The 15,854-nt window shown below is 37.1% G+C and overlaps 1 protein-coding gene across 2 annotated transcripts in view; it reads right to left on the bottom strand.

Moving 5' to 3' along the window:
- The window catches only part of LOC115220910 (WW domain-containing oxidoreductase), a 447,478-nt gene that overhangs the window by 272,460 nt on the left and 159,164 nt on the right, over nt 1–15,854 (bottom strand). The gene's annotated exons all lie outside the window — the stretch shown is intronic.

Raw genomic sequence — 15,854 nt, 5'->3', positions numbered from 1 at the left:
AGGCTGCAGTGGCAACAACAACAACGACAACAACAGCTGCATCAACAATTGCAGAATGGTTCTACAGAGGTGATGGTCTGCAAAAGATGGGTGCAGCAAGCAATAGTGTAATGAGTGAAGTGCAGTGAAGAAATTTAAGGCTTTGTTGACAATGAAAATATTTTTTATCTCAACAGAAAGGATTGGCTGAGCAATGGCTGTTTTAGGCACAAAATTAAATCTATCAATGAACAATATCGATTGGTTTGTTTTCTTCTACTAAAACCAGAAGGTTGTACAGTAAAGGGAAGCTTTTCTCATTAAAGGGACTGAAATAATACCTCAATCACTGGATAGGACACGGACTTGTTATTGCAAATTTGGCCCACTGATCAACCCTCAACACTACTCCATTTCTACAGTTGTCACCTACTCTCCCCTCTTTGTCATCCCTCGATATTTATTCTTCAGTATATTCACCCCCTTGCCCATTCCCCATCTCCAAGCATTTCCCCTTTTCTCACATATCTTGTGCAATCTCTACCCTAACCCAAACTTCCATACAGCCTTTATTTACACAGTGAAGTTAAGGGATACAGACATGGAAGCAATGGATAGATGCAGTAATAGTTCTTGTGATGAAGGGTATAAGGGTACTACTACTTGCACCGACATTCACCTAGGATGCGTTGAGCTGGCTCTGACCAATGATCTTACCATGTCCTTCACAAATGCTGACCACATCCAATGGTTAACCACAGTCTAGGCTTTAATGGATACCCACTCATGGTTCCACTACCAAAGACCATAGACATGGGGGCCTGATTGTGCTTCCATGTATGCCTTTACAAATGCCAGCCATGCATTTAGTTGTCCTCCAGTTTGTTTGTGCCAGCCTGGGTGAGGAGCCAGGTTGACTGTTTTGTGAGTGAATTCCTCTGGAGGCTGACAGAGAGCCTGGCCAAGCCAACCTTAGACATCTTGTCAGTAGAGCTTGTTGCAGAGAGTTGATGCAGCAGTGTTGTCATATTTCAGGGTTCAAAATGAGGCCCAACAGAAACCGCAAACATGAATTGTAGGCTTCTGACACTGTATAGATGTGAAAGCAGAGATGATGGAGACGATGGTGGATGGATGCGGTGAGGCTGTGGGAATTGACAGAGATAAGAATGATGGAGATAAGATGGTAGAGGCAATGATAAAGAAGAAGGTACGTAATAGGGGTGAGAGTGGGTAGGGATGTGAAGATAAGACTGATGGTAGACAAAGGTAGTGGAGGTGAGAGTGGAAGATATGAAGTGGGGTAGATGTAGTGGAGGTAGCAATGATGGAAATAAGGTTGTGGTCGAGACAGCTATGATGGGCACGGCGTAGGTAGTTGTGGTGACCGGAAGAGTAATGGGGACAATGTTGGCAGTGGTGGAGATAAATCTGGTAGAGGTAACTTCGAGGGAGACAGTGGTGAGTAGATGCAGTGGAGGTTAGCTTGATATTGAGGGTGGTGAGTAGATGGGGTGGGGATCACCAGGATGGAAAAGGTTGTGGGTAGAAATGGTAGAGGTGGAAGGGATGGATATGATGGCGGGTAGAAGTTGAGGCAGGATGGATGCTGGAGAGCAATAAATAATAAAATAAATGCACCCTTTTAAAGCCTAGCCAGGCTCATGAGCCCGGTCTCCCGGTTTCTATGGTGTATGTGTTCCCCAGCTGGACGGGACGCCAGTAAGACTGCAGCAATGTGAAATGAAGTGTTTTGCTTAAGAACACAATGCATTGCCCGGTCCAGGAATCGAAACCACAATCTTACGATCATGATGCTGACACCCTAACCAATAAGCCACGTGCCTCCATGCTGGAGAGTGATGCCAGTGGGTAAATATTGATCTGGTGGAGGTTACCATTATAGACATGACAGAGGTTGCTATGAAGGAAATGGCAGTGAACAAATATGGCAAAAGTAGCAGTAATGGAGGAGGTGGTGGGCAGTATGAGTATAAGCACAAACAAGGCTGGGTGGGTAAGAAGCTTGCTTCCAAACTGCAAGATACCAAGTTCAGTCCTATAATTATATACATATATACAAACAGGGATTATAATTGTCTGAAAACAACATTCAAGAATTTCATATACTGAATTCAGTTTTTACCAATTATATATATATATATATATATATTCTTTTATTTGTTTCAGTCATTTGACTGCGGCCATGCTGGAGCACCACATTTAGTTCACCAAATCAACCACCAAATCTTTGAAAGCCTAGCCTAGTACTTATTCTATCAGTCTCTTTTGCCGAACTGCTAAGTTACAGAAACGTAGACATACCAACATTGATTGTCAAACGATGGTGGGGAGGCAACACAGACACACCACACACACACACACACACACATATATATATATACATAATGAGCTTCTTTCAGTTTCCGTCAACCAAATCCACCCACAAGGCTTTGGTCGGCCTGAGGCTATAGTAGAAGACACATACCCAAGATGCCATGCAGTGGGACTGAACCCGGAACTATGTAGTTGATAAGCAAGCTACTTACCACACAGCCACACCTGCACCTATATATATATATCTCTCTATATATAAACGGCAGTTTGTCTGTGTGTGTTTCTGTGTGTCTGTTTGGTTGTACCCTCACCCTGACCATGGCTTTCAACCGATTCTGATGAAACTTGACACACACATAGCCCAATGTCATAATTCAAAACTAACACAGCGAAAATTTTGAAAAGTTCCCCCAGTTCTGAAACAAATCGATAAATTCGACATGGGGTCGAGAATCAGAAACACAAACCACAGACTGTCTAGGGGACGCAACTCGACCTTTTTAACTAAAAAAAAATTTACCATCATTTTTTTTTTCCATTTTTTGGCTATAACTCTCTAAAAATGCTTTATAGTTATTTCCCTTACAAACCCGAGCAACGCCGGGCGATACTGCTAGTATATATATATATATATATATATATATATATATATATATATATATATATATATGTATATTAATTTATTATATAGAAGGAGCTTCTACAGGACTAGAACTGTTTCATTCAAGAGAAATCTTCAGGAAGCTCCTGAAGATTTCCTGAAGATTTCTCTTGAATGAAACAGTTCTAGTCCTGTAGAAGCTCCTTCTATATAATAAATTAATTTTACTCTACTATGTATTGAGTACCTTATTTACTGTGGTTAACCCCGAATCAACCGGGACCTACATATACATATATATATGTATATATATATGTATATATATATATATGTATATATATATATATATATATATATATATATCTCTCTATATAAACGGCAGTTTGTCTGTGTGTGTTTCTGTGTGTCTGTTTGGTTGTACCCTCACCCTGACCATGGCTTTCAACCGATTCTGATGAAACTTGACACACACATAGCCCAATGTCATAATTCAAAACTAACACAGCGAAAATTTTGAAAAGTTCCCCCAGTTCTGAAACAAATCGATAAATTCGACATGGGGTCGAGAATCAGAAACACAAACCACAGACTGTCTAGGGGACGCAACTCGACCTTTTTAACTAAAAAAAAATTTACCATCATTTTTTTTTTCCATTTTTTGGCTATAACTCTCTAAAAATGCTTTATAGTTATTTCCCTTACAAACCCGAGCAACGCCGGGCGATACTGCTAGTATATATATATATATATATATATATATATATATATATATATATATATGTATATTAATTTATTATATAGAAGGAGCTTCTACAGGACTAGAACTGTTTCATTTAAGAGAAATCTTCAGGAAGCTCCTGAAGATTTCCTGAAGATTTCTCTTGAATGAAACAGTTCTAGTCCTGTAGAAGCTCCTTCTATATAATAAATTAATTTTACTCTACTATGTATTGAGTACCTTATTTACTGTGGTTAACCCCGAATCAACCCGGGACCTACATATACATATATATATGTATATATATATATGTATATATATATATATGTATATATATATATATAATATATATATATATATACATACATATATACAAAAAAACTATGGGCTTTCAGTTTCTGCCTACAAAATCCACTCACAAGGCTTTGGTCGGCCCGAGAGTGCAGTAGAAGACACTTGCTCAAGATGCTGTGTAATGGGACTGAACCTAAAACCATGGGGTTGGGAAGCAAGCTTCTTACCGCACAGCCACGCCTGTGTATATATATACATATATATAGTGGAGCTAACAGGGGATGTTTTAGTAGAAACAGCAGAAGCACCTGTTAACCTTCAAGTATGAGTTTTATTTTGAAACACACTAAACGGGTTGAAACACTGGAGCTCATTAGATGAGATGATAGATAGCTGGTATTTAACATCTTCAAATACACAGTATGTTCCTTTTGTGCACCACCCACAACGTGGAGTACAAGTACTAAGGAGAGAAAAACACAATGAAATGTACAGATGCCCCACCCGGATGTCTATTACAATAATAATAATAATAATAATAATAATAATCATTTTACTTCATAAGGAGACACTTACAAAGTGAGAATTAGTGGAGCAACAGGCGTTGTTTATATGTTTTTACCAACGAGGGTGAACCATTAACCAGCCAATCAGAGCTGTTTGATCTCAATTGTGGTGGCTTCTGACTCAAAAAAGGTCTTCAAATATACAGAATTTTGGAATTACAAAAGCATTTGACAATTCCTCTCGCAGGCAAGTCCTTAAAGAATTTTGGGTGTCAGCCAAACAGCTGATGTCTCCTTATTTTTTTTTGTCTTCCCAAATGCCCGGTAGTAAACAACATAGACGATTAGTTCTGACACTTGTTTACATGTACACACACACTGATGTGTGCGTGTGTGTCTGTGTGATGTATAATATCTGAATAGTTATAACATCATATAAAATATATACACATATAAATATATATACACAAACACACACACACATATATATATACATACACATATATACATATATATATATATATATATATATATATATATATATACAATTACATATGCACACACACACATATATATATATATACACATATATACATACATATATATATATATATAATTACATATGCACACACACACATACATATATATATGATATATATATATATATATTTAAGTACATACACACATACACATATATGTATATGCACATACATTTTTATACATATATACACATACATTTATATATTTCCAGTACACATATACATTTATATATACACACACACATTCATACATACACACACATTCACACACATATAAACATACACGTGCATGTCAATATTGTGCTGATGGAAATGGTGGTAGATAGACGTGGCTCAGGTTGTAGTGATGGAATGGCAGAGGCATAATGTGGTGGAGGCAACAGTGATGGCGATGGTGGTGGGTAGATATGGTGGATATAACAATCTGTGTTCATATTCAAAGCCCTCATCATCCTCATAAAACATGTCAGAATGCGGAGAGGCATATCATTCAATTTTAGGTTCTGAGTTCAAATTCTCCTGAGGTATGCATTTTTTTTTTCATCCTTTCGAGGTCACTAAACTAGATACCAATCAAGCACTATGGTCAATGTACTCAACTAGCCCCCACCACCTCCACCACTACCACTTCAAAATCTTAGGCCTTGCACCAATAGGAGAAAGGCGTCTTATTGACCAGCGTGGACTGTTACAGAACCAGTTGTTCTGAAGCAGGGTTCTTTACCTTCTTGGAAACTTTTCTCTGGTAATCCACAAAAGAAGAGATACTGTACACTCAGTATTGACCAGTACTGTACACTCAGTACTGACCAGTACACCAGTACTGACCACTTTCACTATTCACATTGGTCATCACTAAGGTCTCAACACAGTCAAGGTGAACATCTTCATTAAATTTCATGATAACACCTGCTTAAGAGAACCTCGTTAACTCGTGAAAAGTATACGTTTCACAAAGTTTTTCCAAGACAATATGGCTTGCTTTGTAGTTTTGTGATTTGAATGAGTGGTCAGTTGTCTGTTTGGTCTTCTCATAGAAAGTCCATTGAAAATAAATCAGATGTAAGTTGCTCTCAGTTATGAAAGTCTATATAATAGTGCAATTACCATATCTGGAGGTATATAAGACACAGTTTTCCCCCAAAAAATGTCCCCAAAATAATCCTCCTGGGTCTTATATGCAAAATTGGTCCAACAGGATGTTCGAACTCAAATTGTCAGCATAAATGAGTTACGAAAACGCAAATCCTCATCGGAGAAAAAAAACGTATTTTAAAAACTCAAAAAATATCAGATTGTGGCTGGGAGGTAACAGTTTACACAAAGTAGCCACCCTCAGATTCTGCCATGGCCTCAAGACAAAATATGGATCTTGGTGCATGTGTTATTCGTGCATGTATTCCTCCATGACCTTGGCAACCAGCTCAGCTTTGGTGTTGCAGGCAGAGCAGTTGGTATCTTTCTCAATCATGCCCCCATACACAGTAATCCATGTAATTAAGGGGAATCAAGAGGCCAGAAACTGGAGCCACTGATGTCATAGAAATTCTTTGACAACCACTTCTGACACTTTCTAGAGGAATGGCAAGGAGTCAAATCCTGCTACCACACATATATGGCTTTCCAGCAGCGACCCTCTCCAGCTAGGGACTGACCACAATCTCCAGCGGCTTCACATATCCATCTGAATTGGGCCTAAGACCCTGATCAAAAGTGTGGAGATCAATTCAGACATACAGACACAACCCGACCCCCTGTTTTGTGTCTTCCTGCTGGTCACAGCTTTGTAGTCTCCGTTGCAGCTGCACATGTCAGAGCATTGAACTGCAGTCATGATGTCAGCAGTTTGATACCTGGTCTGAATCATCAAGATACAAGTAATTCATTTTTAATATTAACATGGCCTCCAGTCCTCCAGGACATCTAACTTTTTTTCGAATTACAACTCTTTTTACTCTTTTACCTGTTTCAGTCATTTGACTGCGGCCATGCTGGAGCAGTGCCTTTTAGTCGAGCAAATCGACCCCATGACTTATTCTTTGTAAGCCTAGTACTTATTCTATCGGTCTCTTTTGCCGAACCGCTAAGTTACGGGGACATAAATACACCAGCATCGATTGTCAAGCGATGGGGGGGGGGAACAAACATATACACACAGATATACACACACATACATATATATATATATCTATATATATATATATACATATATACGATGGGCTTATTTCAGTTTCCATCTACCAAATCCATTCACAAGGCTTTGATCGGCCCAAGGCTATACTAGAAGGCACTTGTCCAAGGTGCCACGTAGGAGGATTGAACCCGGAACCATGTGGTTGGTAAGCAAGCTACTTACCACACAGCCACTCCTACGCCTACAACTTTAATCTTTATGCTCTCCAACGCTGTCGACTGTTCACCAACACATGAATCTGTTCCTGATAAAAGCTGACATAAAAAGAAAATCGTCAAATTCAGCCCAAACACCCTGAATATCTCATCTCATCTTTTTTACCCAGTTATTCCTGCGAATGCAGAGTCCTCAAGCATGCTTTCCATCAGGTTTTGTCAGAAGAAACTATCTCGAATCAATCTGGCTGGATCCCCAAGCAAGACCAATTTATGATTCTCCCAAAATATCACTGACTTTGTGCTTCCAAAGACATGTGGAGTAAGAGATCCTATTCTTGAAAAACCAGGAAGAATTAGCAACAAGAAGATGAACATCCAGCTGTAAAACAGTGCCTCAATAATATATTCATCTAACCCATGCTAGCCTGGAAAAACAGACATAACGCAAATACACACACACACACACGCATATATCATCATCATCATTTAACCCCGTCAGCTGTGGGGTCATTCCGAAAAGCTCTATCTGCGACGATTTCATCTTAATTGAAGGAGAGGAGCTTTCTCCATCCGGATTGCGGATCCGTGGAATAAGCTGCCGGACGAGATGGTGAAGATGCCGACGACCGCTCGGTTCAAAGTCTTCCTTGACCACAAGTGGCCTGAACTCTTTACATGAACACCACCCTGTACATAACTCCATGTCCCCCTACATGGCCTTGCTTTTTTTGCTTTTTGAGCCAAAACATTAACTAACTAACTAACATCTGCCTTGCATGCTAGCATGAGTGGGATAGTTTCACAAGAGCCGGCCAGGCAGAAGCCTGCACCAGACTTCTGTGACATTTTTGGCAGGGTTTTTACAGCTGTATGCCCTTCTTAACACCAACCACTCAGCAGGTGTTAAATATATATATATTGCATTTACTAAAGACAGGATTTAAATGTAAGCTACTTTGATGCTTGGGTTGAACTGTAATCAGATATGCATTTATAGTATGCCATGAGCTCATCTGATTAACCCATTAACTGCCAAATTTTTTCTTTCATATTTTCTGGCTTTGCTGGGTGTCTTAGGAGTTAAAATAATATCTAATATTTAAATTTTCTTCATAACTGAATTATTTTGGAAATTATGATAAATTTTTCGAAAAAAAAAGTATGTTTATCCCTTTCTATTCAATTACAATAACAACATTTTGGTTTTTTAGAAACCATATAGTATCAAATGGGAATGTATATGAAATATCAATGAATGATATAAATGGGAAATGCAAAAAATAAAACGTTTTTAAAACAGTCAATATTTTTGTGGTTCAAAAATTGCGATTTGTGACATAAAATGTCCTCTAGAATTAGCCAGAGCTAATAATGACAAACTTTCACTACGAAATATTGTTAAACACACCTCTGCAAATGCAATGTACATAAGCAATTCACTTTAAAAACAACGAACAACCAGCAGCGAGACTGTTTTTAGTAGATCCCTGAATGGGGCTTATGACAGGCAATGACAGGCAATGGGTTAAGGTACTATTCAAACATGAAACTTACAGTAGCTCACATTTAAATCTTGTATTTATTAAAGGAGATTTATCTCTCACCAGATGGAGTACAAAGAACACTCTATAGAGTTGTTGGTGTTAAGAAGGACATCCTATTTAGGAAGGACATCAGCCACAGAAACCATGCCAAGGCCTCCTCTCAAACCAACCAACCCACCCATGCCAGCATTGAAGAAGGGCATCATAAGATAATGATGATTATATATATATATACACACACATGCATACAGCTGTGGAGCTAAGGTCTTGAACAAGCATAAATTTGATGTTAAGATTCATTGGTGTTTGTTTAAACAAATGTAATTTTGAAACTTGTCAACTGTCTTCGACTGCCAAGAGGTTATCTCTTCAAATTACAGCATCTTGAACAACATCTGATGTAGGATACTTTACAGCAGTAAAACTACTTTTGTTGACAGTGTATTTATCTTCTTGCTGACATATAGGCGCAGGATTGGCTGTGTGGTAAGTAGCTTGCTTACCAACCACATGGTTCCGGGTTCAGTCCCACTGTGTGGCACCTTGGGCAAGTGTCTTCTACTATAGCCTCGGGTTGACCAAAGCCTTGTGAGTGGATTTGGTAGATGGAAACTGAAAGAAGCCAGTTGTATATATGTATATGTATATATATATATGTGTGTGTGTGTTTGTGTGTCTGTGTCTGTCCCCCTAACATCGCTTGACAACCGATGCTGGTGTATTTACGTCCCAGTAACTTAGCGGTTCAGCAAAAGAGACTGATAGAATAAGTACTAGGCTTACAAAGAATAAGTCCTGGGGTCGATTTGCTCGACTAAAGGCAGTGCTCCAGCATGGCCGCAGTCAAATGACGGAAACAAGTAAAAGAGTAAAAAAAAAAAAAGAGTATATGCTTACATATATATATATTCAAAATGTAAACACATCTGGATCATTGGCGATTTTTTTTCCTCCATCTCCTATTTCTAACGAAGAGCTTTGCTCAAAACATAAAACCACTTTTCTTTCCTTCCCTGAGCTAATACTCTACATGTACCACATCCTTGCATTGTTGTGTTTTTCTTGTGTTTGTTCTTCATTTTGGGAGGATTTATGTGTGTATATATATATACATATATATATATATATATATATATATATATATATAATATATATATATATATAATCATCATCGTCATCATTTAACGTTTGTTTTCCATGCTGGCATGGGTTGGACAGGTCAGCAGTATCTGGTAAGTCTGGGCTGCCCACACAAAACTCCAATGTCTGTTATGGCATGGTTTATAAGGCTGGATGCCCTTCCTAATGCCAACTACTTTACAGAGTGTACAGGGTGCTTTTTTACATAGCACCAGCACTACTGCTTTTAATGTGGCACCAGCACTAGTGCATTTTACGTAGCACCAGCACCAGTGCCTTTTTTATGTGGCACCAACCCCAGTGCTCTTTATGTGGCACCAACCCCAGTGCTCTTTATGTGGCACCAGCACCAGTGCTTTTCACATTGCACCAGCACTGCAGAGTGACCAAGTACCTTGCAAGACAAAAACCCCTCCGCTGGAAGGTGGGGCTATAGTATTGAGTAGTGGGGTATAGAGGGAACAGATGCAGGTTTCTTACTGTAGAGGAGATACATGAATACCCCAGGTGGGAAACAACACACACAGGTATTACATAATTCTTCATGATGAAGTAATGTGCAAGTGTGTCTCCTGCCTGATGTACACCAAATTCATAATTGCTATCAGAAGATGTACAAACACAGGCAGTGTTATTAGTGTACAAGATATCAATTCCATTAATTTACTTCACACTTCACAGAAATACCCTGAAATAAGCTCTGTTTACACAATCAAAATGCTTCAGAAATGCTTACGATCTTAACCACAAAATTGTATTTACTGAGTAGCAGGTGTTAATCTATATTCTTAATGACAGCATTTGTTCAGTAGTGTTTCTAATTGTCCTGAAGCTAGAGGGAAACTCACAATCAGTTCTTTTATTCTTCTTTTTACAATCTCTCGAGAAGCACTCAATAAGGAGTTTTGCACTGACACGCATGAATGACAATCAACGATGATTCTGTAGAAGACTGTTTTTGCTTTGTTTGGATTGTAACCAACGTAGACTTTCTCTAATCTTCTGACAGGTGATCTCTAATGATTATGGAATCGGTAATTGGCAAAAGAAGTTTAACACAGGAACAAATTCCTAGAACATAAGATATTGTCTCACCCATTAACTTTTCTACAAAACTTTGTACAAACATTAATCTTCTTAATTCGTTTGTTGTATTTCTACATTGCATTTGTTTCAATTAATTATGAAAATAAGGAAAAAAGAGTCAAATAACTATCATTATTAACCAGGTGTTTGGACCATAAATTAACATGAAATTATGGTTGTATATTTTTAATTTAGATCACTTCAATGCTTTTGGTGCCATTTTTATGTTAAAATAAAGTCTTTATTTAAATTAATTTTGAAAATAACGAAGAATTTAATACATTATTTACATTATTTACATTTGACGGATATTTGTCCTCATTTTGTTTGTTGTTAACACAATGTTTCGGCTGATATACCCTCCTGCCTTCTTCAGGTGTCTTGGGGAAATTTTGAACCTGGGTTCTCATTCCTAAGGTATTTTCGATATCATTATTATTATTATGGTGGACAAGAGCGCCAGCTACTAACCCCAAGATTCCGAGTTTGATTCCAGGCAGTGACCTGAATAATAATAATAATATAATAATAATAATAATGATAATAATAATGATAATGATAAAAATATCGAAAAATACCTTAGGAATGAGAACCCAAGTTCGAAATTTCCCCAAGACACCTGAAGAAGGCTGGTAGGTATATCAGCCAAAACTTTGTGTTAACAACAAACAAGATGAGGACAAATATCCGTCAATTGTAAATAATGTAAATAATGTACAGAATTCCTCATCTCTTAAATATAGAACTGGAAGAATTTAATGAAATAACTGTCATTATTAAGCTGGTGTTTGAAACATAAGCTAACAAGAAATTTTGATGGAAGGTTTTAATTTCGATCACTTTAACCCTCTCGTTACCATATTTCTGTTAAAATACAGACTTTATTTAAATTAGTTTTGAAAATAACAAAGAATTTAGTAAAATAAAATTATTATTATTAAGCTGGTGTTTGAAACATAAGCTAACGAGAAATTTTGATATAAGTTTTAATTACTGCCTTTGTTCCATTTAATTTTGAAAATAATAAAGCTTTTACTTAAGTAACTCTCATTGTTAAACTGATGTTTGGAGAATGAATTAACAGGAAATTTTGACGGAATGTTTTAATTTAAACTACTGTAACGCTTTTGTTAAAATATTTCTGTTGAAAAGCACTGCTTTTCTTTAGATTCATATTGAAAATTATAAAGAAAGCTAGTGACATAACTTTGTCAACCAGACACGAGGTATGTCCAGGCAGTTAGTTATCATAAGGGAGATAATCACTTTAAGATCAATCATGGTGCAATTAGAAGTTTGAATTTGAAATTGAAAAACAACAAAGAAGATGCATAGAATATAGATGTCTAGAATAATGAAGACGGTGTATAGGTGCAGGAGTGGCTGTGTGGTAAGTAGCTTGTCTGCCAACCACATGGTTCCGGGTTCAGTCCCAGTGCGTGGCACCTTGGGCAAGTGTCTTCTACTATAGCCTCGGGCCGACCAAAGCCTTGTGAGTGGATTTGGTAGACGGAAACTGAAAGAAGCCCGTCATATATATGCATATATATATATGTGTGTGTGTTTGTGTGTCTGTGTTTGTCCCTCTAGCATTGCTTGACAAACAATGCTGTGTGTTTATGTCTCCGTTACTTAGCGGTTCAGCAAAAGAGACCGATAGAATAAGTACTGGGCTTACAAAAGAATAAGTCCCAGGGTCAAGTTGTTCGATTAAAGGCGGTGCTCCAGCATGGCCACAGTCAGATGACTGAAACAAGTAAAAGAGATGTATGTCAGTAATTATACTCAGGGTAGGCAGTTGGTGACCTATATGTAGTAAAACACACAAAAAAATAAATGAAACACAGGTACGCGACTGAGTTGAAGGCAGATTCACTTCTGCCTTTATAGCATTTTATAGAAAATGGTGTTGTAGGAGTGTACGCAGCATGTGTACTACAGAAGTTCTGTGTGTAGTTTAAATACTGGGATTGAAAAGCAGGAATGAATTATGCCCACCTAATCTACAATAAATAAATAAAGTATTTTGCATTTAATGCATAGCAATCAGACTAACCTTCATAATTTTATTGAATTAGGAGCATATTTTGCTATTTGTGAGCAGACATTTGTAAACAGCTTTATTCTGCACTGACAACCTATCTTTATTACGACTGGTCCATTTATTTTTAGTTTAACATGGAGTTTGCCATTTCTCACTGTGTCAGGAATTAAGCCAAGTGAAATTCTTGGCCCAAAACACAAACAAGAAAATTTGTGCAATATTTAGAAAAAGCTAATGAAAATATGATAATGCAAACCTCACTTTTTTCCCCAGAAATGTTTGCTTGCAGTGAGCTGCTTGGTAAAAAAAAAAAAAAAAAATTAGATAAAATATTTTTAAAAAAATATCTAAAATAGTTGCTCTGTGAGCAGATATCTGTAAAAAGCTTAATTCTGCACTGAGGACCAATCTTTATTCTGATTGGCTAATCAATTTTTAGTTTGGCCAAAAGTTTAGCAATGCATTTGCCAATTCCTGCCATATTGGGAATTTGGTTGAATGTCAAACCTAAAAGTTCCAGTAAACCAGGAATACAAGCCAAATGCGTTAATAAATTTCAAAGTAACACTGAATCTTCGGTATAGAATCCTCGATGGAATCTGTCAAAACAAATTAGATTTTGGTTTGTTTCTCTACCAGTGATCTTGTTAATACCTTTCCAAATAACTTATGTTCTTCCAGTTTTCTGATACCATTTCATTTCTCTCCAGCTAATTCTTCAGCAATCTCTTCCTGCCATTATATATAATTTGTAGGGATTGGTGTTGGCAATACCACCAGAATTTGAAATTTTGACAGAAATATCACCAAAACCATAAACAGAACCGAATAAAAGGCAAATTATTTTACCAATCCTTGGAGAAACCTCAGAAATACAAAAAGAAAAAAAAAAACGGAAACACAGCACTGTGTGGCAAGACGTTTGCTTCCCAACCACATGGTTCTGGGTTCAGTCCTTGTGTGGCACCTTCTACTATAGCCTCAGGCTGACCAAAGCCTTGTGGGTGGATTTGGTAAATGGAAACTGAAAGAAGTCTGTTGTGTGTGTATCTTTCCTACAACCATTTGACAAATGGTGATGTGTATTTGGATCACCATAACTTAACAGTTCAGCAAAAGGGTCTGATAAAGTAAGAACCAGGCTTAAAAAAGAATAAGTACTAGGATCAATCCATTCAACTAAAACTTCTTTAAAGCAGTGCTCCAGCATGGCCACGGTTTAAATGACTGAAACAAGTGGAAAATTGAAGATAAAAGACATGCATAGGTAAAGCCATTTGGTAAGAAGCTTACTTCCCAACCACATGGTTCCAGGTTCAATTCCACAGCATGGCACCATAGGCAAGTGTCTCCTACTATAGCCTTGGGCTGACCAAAGCCTTGTAAGTGGATTTGGTAGACGGAAACTGAAAGAAGCCTATCAGGTGGTGCTATTAAGTTAGACATGGCCTGGGCCAATAATGGCCGAAACCTATCAAAGTATATATATATATATATATATATATATATATATATATATATATATATACATATTTGTGTGTGTGTGTATGCTTGTCCCCCCACCATTGCTTGACAACTGATGTTGGTGTGTTTCCATCCCTGTCACTAAGCGATTCAATAGAATAAGTACAAGCCGGACAAAGAATAAGTCCTGAGGTCAATTTGTTCGACTAAAGGTGGGGATCCAGAATGGCCAAAGTCAAATGAAAGAAAAAGTAAAAGAAGAAAAGAAAAGGAAAATATATATATAATATATATATATATATATATATATATATATATAATATATATATATATATATATATATATATACATATATATATATATATATATATATATATATATATATATACAACTCATTTTTACTAGCCGAGTGGACTGGAGCACCATGAAATAAAGTGTCTTGCTCAAGGACTCAATAATACAAGGCGCCACCAAGTATCACAGTTGTGACCTTGTGATCACGGGCCAAATACCCTAACCGCTAAACTACATGCCTTCATACTCAATATAATACTAAAACAAGCACTGCAGGATTTTGAAAAATTAACAATAAAATCATAATAAAAAAAAATATAAAACAAGTGTATCATATTTATAATTATGGATTAAAACAAATATTTGCAAAAATCAACATTTTACTCAATGGCAGAAAGAAATTCATAAATATTTAGAAAAGACTCCACCCAATTAAAAAAATTAAACTTAAAATTAATTACCATTATATGACGCACAAATAGAATTCCCTCGACTCCCCCGCATAGAAGGAAAATACCACCAACGCACTCCACCCCGCTGCCCGCCAGCATACAGTTATGGAAATGTAAATATACTCAAAGAAAACAGCTATTTCCTATCCATTATTTCTTGATACGTCTACACACGAGACTGCTAAGCAATCAGACAACTTCCTCAAAGAGTATCAGCCAGAGAAGCCGAACATGTAATCATTTGAAGAGTTCTAAGAGATCTTAGAAGAAGAAACTAACCAAATTGATCAGAGTTTCACCTCAGACATATCGAGTCAATTTACCGATATCCATCTCAGGGACAGAAACTGTATGAAAGTACAGTGTTTTTCATCATATAATGAGTAATTTTCAAAGCATACTTTGGCCACCATGGGTAATATCAGGACATATGGCATAGATTCAATAATTTCAATTTAATATAAATTTATATAAATATATATGTATTCATAAATGAGGGTAAAA

This window comes from Octopus sinensis, linkage group LG17, assembly GCF_006345805.1.
Source record: "Octopus sinensis linkage group LG17, ASM634580v1, whole genome shotgun sequence".
NCBI lineage: Eukaryota > Metazoa > Mollusca > Cephalopoda > Octopoda > Octopodidae > Octopus > Octopus sinensis.
The sequence above is the reverse complement of the archived record's forward strand: the minus strand, read 5'-3'. Positions and strand labels throughout refer to the sequence as shown.